The 13,474-nt window shown below is 39.5% G+C and overlaps 1 pseudogene; it reads right to left on the bottom strand.

Annotated features, from left to right (window-relative positions):
* Positions 1-6,788: 6,788 nt before the first annotated feature.
* On the bottom strand, positions 6,789-13,264 carry LOC109986775 (stonustoxin subunit beta-like; annotated as a pseudogene).
* Positions 13,265-13,474: the final 210 nt, after the last annotated feature.

The following is a 13,474-nucleotide window of genomic DNA, read 5'->3' as shown; positions in this document are numbered from 1 at the left end:
GAGATCTGGAACCGAACCGCACTTTTTTTTGGTAAACATTTTTGTGCATAATATCTAAAAAATGTTTTAAAACAGCCTTATTATTCTTTTAATACATTGAAGCAAAGTTATTAAAAATGGTTCCTCTGTCACTGGTATGTGTATTAAGTATAATTCAGTTGCTCAGTTTCTCCAAGGGTATTAAAGGTTGACCAATAATGAAAAAGTTGGTATTTTTTTCCCTTTTGAGATTATTTCTCTCAAAATTCTAAATATTAACTTCCATTTTAATTTCTATTAGGTTCCTTGTCAGCATAAATCCTGGCTCCAGCAAGTGCAGTGCCAAGGTCCAGACAAGCCGGAAAACAGGAAGAACTGAGGAAAACATCTGATATGAACCCCACGTTGTTTCATTCATCAGGGACTTCACTGAGTTTGATTGGCAGAATAATTAGATGGAGGTGAGCTTGGGATAATAATAATGTGGCCTTAAAAGCAGTGCTTTTTAGATTGTTTATCTGCATAGTGTCCCCTGTTGTGCCGTTCTGTGCCGAAAACGTGGAAACATGTTATTTTGTCTGTCTGAGATTGAGTTGTTCATTCGGTGCCTGTTTTGGCATCATGTTGAAAAAGTGATGAAAAGAAATACGATCACAAGTCTGTATATTGTGTCTAGCTTGACACGAACCTGCAGGGTACTCCTTGGAAATAGACTTGCAATAACCATGATTGTCGTAACAACAAGTGTTGTTGTTACCAACAATAAATAGTTAAAAATGTATTGTTTGCCTTCTTTCTGCACTGAACCTAAGTAAGTTACTTGTCAATTGCTGCCAGTTAATTACTGTGAATTTCACAGTCGTCTTTTTACAGTGCATGATACAAACCTTTTACCTACACTGAGCCTCTCCAGTATGGTGGCTGGGAAGTTCAAAGCAAAATTACAAAGTGGGAAACACTTTTACAAAATCTGAAACAAATTTACATTTTTAAAAACATTTTTACTTGACCTCTAACTCCTTCACTTCCGGTTCCCTTTCTTTCAGGATTCTGTCGTTTGTAAATTTGTTTGTGGACTGGTGAAAGTGTTCTGCCACTTGTACATTTGTCTCAGTGATTGTGAAGTGTCTAGCTTGACACGAACCTGAAGTGAAGTGTTTTGGTTTTGTAATTTTGTTTTATAAATGTAAAAATGTTTTTCAAAATGTAAATTTGTTTCAGATTTTGCAAAAGTGTTTCAGATTTTGTAATTTTGCTTTGCACTTCCCAGCCACCGTAGGGTCTGCACCAATTACTGTATTCACTAACCATAACTGTTGGAGCCATGGATTGATATAATTGTCTTTGTGGTATTTATTTAAGGTTAAGGTAGTCTGTTATATATTGGTGTTTTGGGTTATTGATTATTATATCATTTATTAGGATTGTGTTGAGTGGGGGGATGTCGGGTCACATGGTTATGGGCGGAGATGTGTTGATTTAACTCACCTGTTCACCTTTTGTTTTCAGTGGAAGAGAGGGGGTGAGCTGGGTTGCCGTATTTTTTGTTGACTGCTATTGTTTCTGGCTCACTGTGATTATGAGTTAATGCACGTTATTATAAGTTAAGTTGATTATCTTTTTTACGTTAATAAAAAAGTCAAACTTATTTTTACGTATCACAGTATTCTTTTGAAAGCACGTCAGACAAATATATTATGCCCAACCTTAGCCTCTCAGCAGCTTCATATTCAGGAACGCCGCTACAATGCCTGGCCATGTTGTTTGGCCTGGTACTGCTGTTGTTTTGTGTTTCAGGGTTTGGCGTCATCTGGTGGTTGGTGGTGGCATGCCTGCTGGTTGTTGGGAGACCAGCCAGGCTGCCACAGCTTTCTGTCTCTCTTCCTCTGGACAGAATAGACTTATTTCCCTCTGCCCTTGTATTTTTGTGTTGTTTTGAAATAAACTAAACTTAAGAAGCAAGTTGACTGTGTGGACCTCCATTCAATGTTAGGGCCTACATGAGTTGGTCATAACAGTTCTTCTTAAAAAGTGTATTGTCTCACGAAAAACTACAACAAACCAAACATTTATATTCATACTGTTCGAATATAATGACCTTTTGAAAAGTCAGTACTGTGTGTCATCTTTCTGTATATTGTTTTTGGCCTTTCTCAGTTGAACATGTTATTAGTGGTTTACAGGAAAGGCTTAATTTTTTTTTCTGTGTCACCCTTTCTTCTTTGTGGGAGTATGTTTGATGCCCGTGTAGCGAAATGAGGCGACAGGATGGTTCCGTTCATTGAAGTGTCTTGCGACAGGGCTATGAGTGTCACATGTGCGAATTGTGCAATTCAACATATAGATCACATTGGTCGTTGAGCATGTTATTTTGCCTTTGATTTGAATGGATTTGCCGCTGTGCGGATGCTTAAAGTGAGTGTTATTAGTTGTGAAGTTGCACTGCGTGCATGAGTTGCATCTGAAATTTCCTTGTATGTTATCCAGGAAGCTGTCAGGTCTTTTTGGTGCCAGATCTGAATGCACTATCATGTCACCTGTGTTTGAGGCTCGTCTGTGGGTTATCTGTGGTTGTGAGCTGAAGGTATTGTTCAAAAACATGAAAAACAAAACTTTTTTTTCTGTTCTACACCTTTTATTTGAAGTTGTTATTCACTCTTTTCAGATTGTGTGCAAAGCAGTGTACTGTGCGAAATATAGTACACCTCACTCTCTCTCTCTCTTTCATGCTATACGAGTCACCTATATAGCATGCACAACATTGCTTATGCCACCAGCTTAGAGTTACCACTCACTCACATGCACAGCATCCAGATATAAACATGTAGGTCGCGGGTGCTCTGTACTGGGTTGTTCTCTCTTATAATAGACTAAACACACAGGGACTTAAAAACATCTTTCTCCAGTATAATAAACTAAACACACAGTGACTTAAAACATCTTTCTCTAGTATAATAAACTAAACACACAGTGACTTAAAAACATCTTTCTCTAGTATAATAAACTAAACACACAGTGACTTAAAGACATCTTTCTCTAGTATAATAAACTAAACACACAGAGACTTAAAAACATCTTTCTCAAGTATAATAAACTAAACACACAGAGACTTAAAAACATCTTTCTCTCTCTTATAATAAACTAAACACACAGAGACTTAAAAACATATTTCTCTCTTATAATAAACTAAACACACAGAGACTTAAAAACATCTTTCTCTAGTATAATAAACTAAACACACAGTGACTTAAAAACCTCTTTCTCTAGTATAATAAACTAAACACAGTGACTTAAAAAAATATTTCTCTAGTATAATAAACTAAACACTCAGTGACTTAAAGACATCTTTCTCTAGTATAATAAACTAAACACACAGATACTTAAAAACATCTTTCTCTTGTATAATAAACTAAACACACAGAAACACACTTATTACCTGTGAAAAAGGCGCCCTCTAGTGACTAATTAGCAGGACATGCACATGGCATTAAGATAGGTAGTCACTGTGAAATATGACCAGTAGAGGGCAGTGCTGCCTTACTAATGTAAATTAATAAGCTATTTTGATATGCTCAGAAGCCTGTCATACGATGTCTTTGCTGTGAACTGTATCTGTTAGTGAAGAAGTCTGTTTATACTTTTTTTTTTTTAAGATTTATGTTGGGCTTTTTTGTGCCTTTAATACAGAGGGAGGACAGTGGATAGAGTCGAAAACCAGGGAGAGAGAGCGGGGAATGACATGTGGAAAGGGGCCACGGGTGGAGGTGAACCCGGGCCTGCTGCTCGAGACGAGAGTCTCAACACATGGGACGCGCGCCCTGCAACTGCGCCACCAGCGCGCCCCAGAAGTCTGTTTATAGTGACCTGTTTTGTGTATACTTTATGCAGAACCACTGATTCATCAGAGAACAGGATTTATGCAGCTGTGGTGGTGGTGGTGGTAACGAATAAACAAAGTGGAATTAAAGACGTGTGGTTCTTACCGATCACCTGCAGCGAGTTCTACACAATAAGATCCAGCATAGTTAAGCAGGAAAGCTACAGCTTTCTCACATTACCTATACTGTAGGCTACCTTTATAATTTATTAATTTTATCTTACAATGTAAAGATGTTCATAATGACATTGATGTCTAAAGCACTTTTTAAATCATACATAATGAGTTCATATTTATAAGACTGTTTGTCTCTGTCTATGAAAAAGTAGCCATGTAGAGTAATACAGAAAATTGAGGATGAATCGTGATGTATCGTGATATCGAATCATGAGACCTGCGAAGATGCACAGCTCTATTGTTGTGTGTGTGGCCGTCCCTTAGTGTTTGTGTCGCTGCACAGGGCATGAAACGGCTCGTCTGTGTGTGAGTCTGATCGCCTGAAATCTGCTATATTCTGCCCAGTTCCGGTCACATTCAATTCAATTCAAAAAACTTTATTCGTCCCCGGGTGCAATTCAAAGGCACACAGAGCAGTAGATTAACAACAGTGCAGGTAGACGAAACATTTTAAATATAAAATATAGTGTCAATTTAAATACAACTTAAAGCTTGTTGGGGTTGTATCAAGTCAACTTTGGTTGTATTCTTTAATAATTATATTTAATTATTAATAATATAAATAAAATATCATTAAACTATATTTAATCTCGTTTTGGGGCACCAACCTGTACTCAGGTAAATATAACCAAAATATCACTCAAATCAGTCTCAAATTAGTTATTTAATTACTAATATTATTAATAATTAATAACTATATTTAATCAATTGAAGGCGTGAAATTTGTACACAAAGCCTTCGCACCAAGCTTATATCACAATGCAAATACATCAGTAATAACAAACAACTGCTCTCTTAAATTATAACAGAATTCATTTAAACAAAGCAACATCAATCCAAAATCAATGAACTTAATCAAACAAATAACTATTATAAACTAATCTAAGCAACAAACATTATCAAGCAAGGCTTGTGGACGAGGTGTAACTGTGTGTGTGTGTGTGTGTGTGTGTGTGTGTGTGTGTGTGCGTGTGTGTGTGTATGTAGATGAGAGAGGGTTAGAGAGAGAGTGAGAAAACAAGATGGTGTAGAGAGATAATGCACCATGTGGCTTCGTCACATGGTGACAAAATGGTGGACAACAAAGGAAGCTGTATGGCTACCTTTTGAAATAGTTTGAGCTCTCTGAGTTGAGTTCAGTAACTGTTACTTAAACACCAGAAAGCCAGTGGCCGGGACTTTGATTCAACGGCGGGTACACTGGTCTTTCTGATTGTGAAAGCCGTTGACTGAAGGTAAACTAGCATAGCATTACATACATAGGCGAACACAGCGATTCATCACAATAAAACAAATGCAGCAGCTTACAACAGATAATAAACAGAATGTGACATGTCGTCAACAATGATGCATAATTATCAGTGGTTATAAAAGAAACATAACTATTTCCGAAACTATTTCTGCCCAGACCAAAGCTCTTACTTGGGGTAACTCCTGGTGATCGTTGCAAAGTTGGTTAGATCGTCACTCTGTTGAATGTTAAATCAACAGATTCAGGCAGGTTTCCTTCGTGGCAGATGTAGGAGGAGGGTAGCGGGATTCAGATCTTCGACCAGAGCGCTGCTCTATAGGGTCTTCTGGTTGTAGGAGCCAAGTTCTTTATGTGTCCTTGTGGATTCAGGGATCAGTGGGCTTCCTTCAGCGCTCCTGTCCAGTTGCGTTCAATGACGTCTTCCGAAAAATCAAAGGAAAGAAACTCTTCTTTTTGCTCGAACCTGATAGCATCTGATGGCACCCAAAACTCCTAAAAATATGCCGTGGAAGTAGTCAGCTGAATCCTCTGATGCTTGAATTCAGCATGTGAATGCTGAGCAACCTCAGCTCTGGAGTCTAACCTATGTAAGCCAAGAGGAGGAAAGGCTCTGTCTCGAATGCTGGAGTCCATCTTGTTGGAGAGTTTATCCTCGAGTGTCAGCAGACAACACTTGAAGAGGAGGAAGCAATGCCTGGCGATTGCTTTTAAAGACTGGAGCTGCCTGTGGGTTTACCTCAGGCCTCCTCCAATGAGGATAGAGAATTCAGACACCCCCCCCCCCCACACACACACACACACACTTTTCACACCTATTTGTTAGTTTCTGTTGGGGGGCTGCTGGGCTAAGACCCCTTTGTTTAGTTGCCTTCAAAATAACTTTAGTCAGGCTCAAGACTGTGATACAGGCCTGAGTCCTTTGTCCCACACATATGGCTGAGGCCCAACAAGCTTAAACTTAACTTAAAATACAAAATATATAAAAAGAGTAGATATAAGCAGACAGTGATCGGACTAACAGATGTAAACAGAACTACATGCCAATCTCTCTGTGCACCCTTACCCCCAATTCACACATACTCCGTGCGCACCGTGGTCCGTCAGCTCCACGGTTTTGCTCCGTCGGATGGTGCGCGCCCATTCACACATGATCCATTTCTAAAATGTCAGAAATGTACATGATGTACACACATCACAGGAGAACTATAAGATCACGCAGGAATAAAGAGTTGGTTGCTCACGCCAGAGACGGACCGCAGCTCTCACTGTGTGAACACAATGATTGACTTGAGTGGCAGCTAATTAAGGCGTAGTGCTGACAGATCGCGGTGAGCATGGAGTATGTGTGAATTGAAGGTTAGTTCTCACTCCTGCTTTACTCAGCTAAATCCAGGTGTTCGATGCTGTGACCCCTCTACCCCTTGTGTACAACTCCAAGCAACACACAGAGGCCTTCAGCAATTAGGCATTTAAAAAAAGAAGCAAAACACAAGAAGCCTTAAACCAGATCAAGCTCTTATTTAATTTCAACCTGTTTAACTGTTGAATATTTTCATGAAATGTAGAAGATTTTGCGCCGTGAGGTGAGGAAATATAACAAAGCAAATCTTAACAGTCATGAAGTGTACATCAATTCTAATATATTCTTTATTTTAGCTTTCACAAGTCACAAGACACTACTGTATACATGATTAAATATGAGAATACAATCAGACAAAAAGTCATCATGAAATCATTAAATGGAAAAATATTTTTCTAACAAATGTACACTTTAGCGAATCCCTTAAACAGAACATCACTACTGCATGTTTCATTAAAGGTGGAGTCAGTAGCATTTCTGTTGTAGCTTGTAATACAACTGTAAAACTGGGCCCTGTCCTCCTGGACTCATCCCCCAGAAGCACACACTCACTGCAGGATGTAGTGTGTAAGTTTACTGCTTGTACATCCACTGCAAGCTATACCGCACGCCAGCACAAGCTAACCACCGGTGTTTGGCATCTACCTGTCCAACAGAAAGCAGGCCACCTCCGCGTGCCCAGCTAAAAGGCATCACAATGTCTACCAGGGACAGACTGGGACTACAAAACAGCCCTGGACTTTGACTCGGCCGGCCCACAACAATCGGTACACGGAAAGTCATCAACGCCGGCACGGGTGTCATAATACTTTAATCATGACTCATGACACTATACCATCCAAATTACAGCAATAGCACTGATGTTGATTATAACATCATCTATTCCATGCAATCTTATGATTACTTTATTACTCAATAGTCTTAATTTATTTAGCTTGCGACATTTAGCGGCTTCACATTTTTTTTCCCCTCGCCTTCTCAGCCCCACCCTATTCTTTGCGTTTTTTACCGACGTTATCCATATTTTTGTGCTTCACTACTACTACCAAAGATCGTCTTCGCTGCTACTACTTCTTCTTCTTCTTCTTCTTCTTCTTCTTCTTCTTTTCAATTAGCTGGTGGGCAGAGGCGGCTGCCGGCTGGCATCCAACTTAAAGACGCATTGTTGCCACCTACTGGACTGGAGTGTGAAACAGTAGATTAGGAGGGAGAAAAAAAAATGGTGATGACTGCGTGGCGGCCGCCGGCCGTCCTGGAGTACCGGCCGTTCTGTGATTCTCCAGAACATAAAGATGGCCAGTCCGCCCCTGATGTCCACCGTCGATTTGGAACGACGTTTATCCGGATGGTGTTTCGTAGGGGTGGGAATCACCAGAGGCCCCAAGAATTAAGGTTGCCACCCGTCTCGTAAAGTACGGAATCGTCCCATTTTTTTCACTTTGATATTGCGTCCCGTTTTGAATCAGTACGGGACGCGGTTTGTCCCGTATTTCCAAGATGCCTTGAACTCAGCATCATTCAGTTGGCTAGTTCCCGCCTCCTCGGAGCGTCCGTTGGTTTGTTTGGTTCTTTTTTGGCATTAGCAATGAGAGCTCTTTAGTGATTGGGTGAGAGAAAGTCATAGGAGTCGGAAGGAAACATGTCTGCAGGTGTCTCTGATTCCCGCACCGTGCACCATTGAAACGTAAACGGATGCAGAAATACAGACGTGAGTAGAAAGTAATGCCTGGCTTGACAGTGTCAGTGAAAATGAATATAATGTAAAGGAAACTACTGTAGGCCTACTTAATATATTTTATCCCATGTTTATAGATAGGTTATTCCAGTATAGTTTGGATAGTGTGAATATTTTTCGGTACATAAAACAAAAAGATGACATTTGTTTTAGCTAAATCTGTATTCACAGTATGTCCTGCGCGAGATATCATCAATACAACATCAATATATCGACAGTAGACACTTACTTAATACAGTAAGAAAATAATTCAAAACCATATCAATAGCATCATTCATGATTTCATGAGAAAACAACTAAAACGACAGACAGAAGGACAGAATAAATGAACTACTGTTGAATTCTTACTGTTTATTTAATTGAAAATCTGTCATCTTACTACTCTATACTACTACTATGTTACAGCAGTGTCAAAAGCACTTCAGTAATACTCTGTTAATGAATTAATGTTAAGTTAATAACTTTATTTGAAGTCGTGTTAGGTGCATTTCATTGTGCATACATTACTGTATCTGCCTTTACACTGAAATTGTGTGTTTTTGTAAATTATTTCAGAAAAAAAGTGTTGATAAAGTACTTAAAACTTTAAGTATGACTCTTATTACTTCATTAAAACCACGTTTTAAATCTTGATTCACCACAACTGGTGCCCCACCCCACCGTTGGGCCAGTGGTGGTCAGGCCCCTACTGAGTTGCACCCCGCTGCGGGGTGTCCTTTATTTTTCTGCTGAAGGTGGCAACCCTACCCTCAATGCAATATTATCACGATAACTGAGTCAAGATACAATATTATTGTGATTATTAACATTTTCAGATATGCTGAGAATTGCAATAAAATATATTGCGATTTAACTTTTTATAACTGCATATTATGTCCACAAAATTGAGCTAAAATAAGAGGACATTCTCAGTCTTTTCATCTCACTTCAATCTTTTTATTTCTGCCCAATGGGGAGTCAAGCCCCCAGACTGAGCAACACTGTGATTAAATGAGAACCCATTAAACCCATTACTTCAGTCTGATCAAGCTTTACTGGACACAAACACATACTGACAACTGCAGTAATTTTTAACAAATCATATTGTTCAAAATGAATTGTGCAACCCCTTCAGCAACTAAATGTTAGAAAAGCATATCTTTTATTAATATAATACAAATATGGATACTTGAGACGATATATTATCGCTACGCAAAATATAGCAATACTATGCTGTATCGATTTCTCCCCCAACTCTAGTGTTTCGCCTCACTATGATTTTCTCTTATTTTCTGACACATCCATGTCCACGTCCAGTCACTGAATTGTTTTAACTCCTAAAATCACCTGCATGCTGTCGTTGGCTTTGGGAAACACACCGGCTCCCCACTCAGAAATGTCCAGTGTTGACCAAAACATCAAAATCCAGGCAGAGAACATGGTCTCTGCAGATGCAGTCACATCCACACATGTATAGAGGCCCATAAGTGATGATTGAACTACGTTACTTTTGTATAGATCTATATTTTATTTTTTAGGAAAAAGCTACTGACTCTCTCTTTAAGTAATTAGGAATCAAGTTGTAACTGCAGTAATAAAAACATACAGCAGGAAACATTAGATATGCCTCCACACTTTCTCAATGCAACAACAAAGATTTGATCAGATTTTGCATAAGCAATCATTCAGGTTTTTTAAGTATTGTGCATGAAGATTGAATTCCCACCCAGAAACCAGGAAGAATCTTTTCATCAGTTGTGGTCTTCGCTCTGTGCAAAAGCCTGACCTCCCTCTCCCCCTCCTCCCCTGTTACAATATAAAAGTTAATAATCCCTGCAGGCTGATCAACGTAAACTCCAATAGTGGAGCAATATGGGACATTGGTTATATCTTTGAAATTGCAGTTGAACCAGATTTGGTAACGAGTTCCTGACCAACACAGACCCCAGGACTCCTCATTTTCTCCCAGCCCACTAGGCCCAGAGTTCGCCCTCCGTCCGGCTCCTTCATAGGTGGCCTACGATTGCCACCCAGCCCGAGTACTCAACCTCCCAGTAAGCCCTCGTTTTCCAGATAACCTGTTTGAACACCACCTTTGAGGACATAAAGGAATATCAAATACAAACAATTACAACATGTATTGTTTTCAAGGAGTCGACTGCATAGTATTATTTTCTGACCTACCTGTGGAGAGTACTCGTATCTCTCCGGTCTATCCAGGACGGAACAAACCTCCTCAGTCCTACGACACACCTTAGAAGCACTTTCGCCGATCCACAACATCTTGTTGGCAGTCTTGTTATCAAAAGACAAATTCATCCAATCTACAGGAGAAAATCAAGCAATACTTTACTCATAAACCCAATAATGTTTAGCAGAAGATTCAATAATTCAAAGGGAAACCATTTGGCTCTTACACTTGACAAGCTCAGCCCTGCTTGTCGGCTCTGTGATGTTTGGCACATAAACAGGAATCTTTTCTGTAAAATAAGACATTACTTTTAAAACACCCTCACTAGTTATAGAAAGAGTAAAAAGAAGCTTATGCAAGTCCATTACCTTGATTGGTTTTCTCATTCTTGTTGGATATTATTTTTCCCTAAAAAAAAGTAAAGGTCAAAGGTTAAATTGTAAAAATGTTGAGAGTTGTTTCTTGTTTCACCCAAACACATCACACTACACAGTGGATATTTCCTGTTAAATGGCCTGACGAGAACCACAAACTGTATCATGCCTTTCCAAATGTTTTAAGTGTCAGTGTCATATTATGAAATCTCAAACCTTCATTAAAATGTATTTAAAAGTTCCCCTCTATAATCTTTAAGGTTTTCAAACATTATAAAGATGGTTGTCTTGGCAAAATATGGTTTCAAGTCCAGAAAACAGTTCCATTTAAAAGGCACACCATGTACTGCCTTGTTTGGCTTTTGTCTCACTTTGGTTTAACACATATCCCTCGGCTATGTCACTAAGTGAGATTATCCTGTCCTGTTTAGACACATTCTAAGTTATAATCGAAGGAAACCCAGAAATGAAACGATCGAATAATTTCAAATGGGCCATTGTATAAAAGATGTCTTTTAAATGCAAGTCCTAAAAGAAGAGTTTTACATTGTGTCAAAGTTGCTGTACCTGGTTTGTTGGTCTCTCTCAGGATTACTGCAGAATTGCGTCTAGCTGGCATCTTGAGGATGTGCGCCTATAATCGAAATCCACATGCTTCCAATTACTTTAATTCTTCCTATGTTAAGGTGCAAAGTCTTCCACTTGACTTTTATAGCCTCCGCGGGGAAGAGACAGGGGGGCTAGAGGAGTGTCTAGGGGAGGTGTTGGAGGTCAGTGGAGCAAATTCCCAGCAGGGGATGTATGAAATGAGGCTAGAGCAGGAAGCTGACACCCCTGAAACTTTAGGAGTGTGGTCAGAAAAGCAAGAAGAAGGTTGCACACATGACTGGAAGTAAGATTCAGAAACTGATCTTGTCAGTGTTGTCAGCACGAGCAGTACGGACGGAAGCAGCCCCATTTATTTTTTTTAAAGACACCTCAGTCAGACTGTGAAAACCTTGTCAAACTATGTGACAAATAATGATAGATGACCACTTGACATATTGTGTTTCAGTCTTTGGACTCTGGTCAAACAATCTGTGGTGCATTGTCAAAACAGCATGGTGCAGCAGCAACCACATGTAAAAGTTCAACAGTGCACAGTTTTGTCAAAAAGTTAAGAACACTCACTAAGAGGTTTTATTAACTCCTTTGTTTATTCCCAGTATTGTTTTAGGTTTAATAATAATGAACCAATCCAATCAGATTTAATTGCTAATTTTAGATTGATTAGGATTAGGACTCCTTTAACCCCTCTTCTCCTGAAACAATATACACAGAACACGCACATACCCCTGTATAAAATACGGTGATGTGTGAATTGTAGTTACATTTGCTTGTGCGATCCAACCAGAAAAAGAACAAGCTACGTTATTTTTAGTTATATTAATAGCTGCTTGAGTGTGTAAGAGACTGTTGGCCAGAGGGAGAGTTTGTGTTGGCCTCCGGCTGAAGTTTTGGCCTGTGCGGGACTGGAGCAGGAATCTCCCTAAGATGAAGTGGATGTAACCGCCTTGTCTTCTGGCATCTCCAGAATTGCCTCATAAATCATAAAGCAGCAAAATGATGTCAGTAGACACAGGGAGATAGAAGCTCATTGTTTCTTCATCATGTCACTGTCTGTATAATAAGCAGTGACTTTAGACCAGGTTTTTGTTGTACAGTGGTGTGGCTTTCTGTTCTCTCAAGCTATCAATGCACTGCCTGCTACACTCCTAGTTATCAGACCAACCTGCACCTGGGCACAAGTTCTGTACATTTTCTGCTAGATTACTACTGGATCCATAATAAGACACCTGCAAAAAAGCAAAGGTTGTCTAAGAATAAGCTTTATTTTGTAGATGCATAGTAGCCGCATAGGTGCAAAACTGGGTTCCCATATGCAACTCTGTCACGTAGTGTTTCATTATTCATATACTAGATAACCCTATACAGTTTCAATTGGTACTGCAGTCAAAATTCAAAACACTGGAGAGAGCTGTCTCTCCAGTGTCCCGCCCCCTCCTCCCTTGCCATGTTGCCAACAGTGAAGCTTCAGTGTTTAGCTAGCTGGTCTTGGTCTTGAAACCTTTCTGCGTTCTTACCTATCTTCATTTTTTCAAAAGCTTCTCCAATATGTATCCTTCTTTTTCCACAATTCTGATCATGGAGCTTTTTAGACAACGCCAAGGCCTTGTAGGTCATTTTGATTCAGTAATACCTGAACCAGTTCACTTTCCCTCTTCCATTGACACAACTTGTTGGTTGGCCGTGATAACTGCTCTCATATCTGGCAAACTGAGTGGCGTCCAAAACGGCCATGTGGGGCTGCCTTAAAAACGCCGAACAAACAAAAACAGACCATTTCGGACCGGAATCTAAAGTTAGAAGGCGGACATACTGGCTGCTGCTTTGTTGTCAGAGAAGCCAGCACTTCAACATAACATGTTTCCTTAATGTCTGATCATATAGTAAGGGTCATTTTATGAATGAATTTAGTTGATATCTTACATATTACTCCTTTAAGTATGT

The sequence above is a fragment of the Labrus bergylta genome, chromosome 21 (genome assembly GCF_963930695.1).
Source record: "Labrus bergylta chromosome 21, fLabBer1.1, whole genome shotgun sequence".
NCBI lineage: Eukaryota > Metazoa > Chordata > Actinopteri > Labriformes > Labridae > Labrus > Labrus bergylta.
The sequence above is the reverse complement of the archived record's forward strand: the minus strand, read 5'-3'. Positions and strand labels throughout refer to the sequence as shown.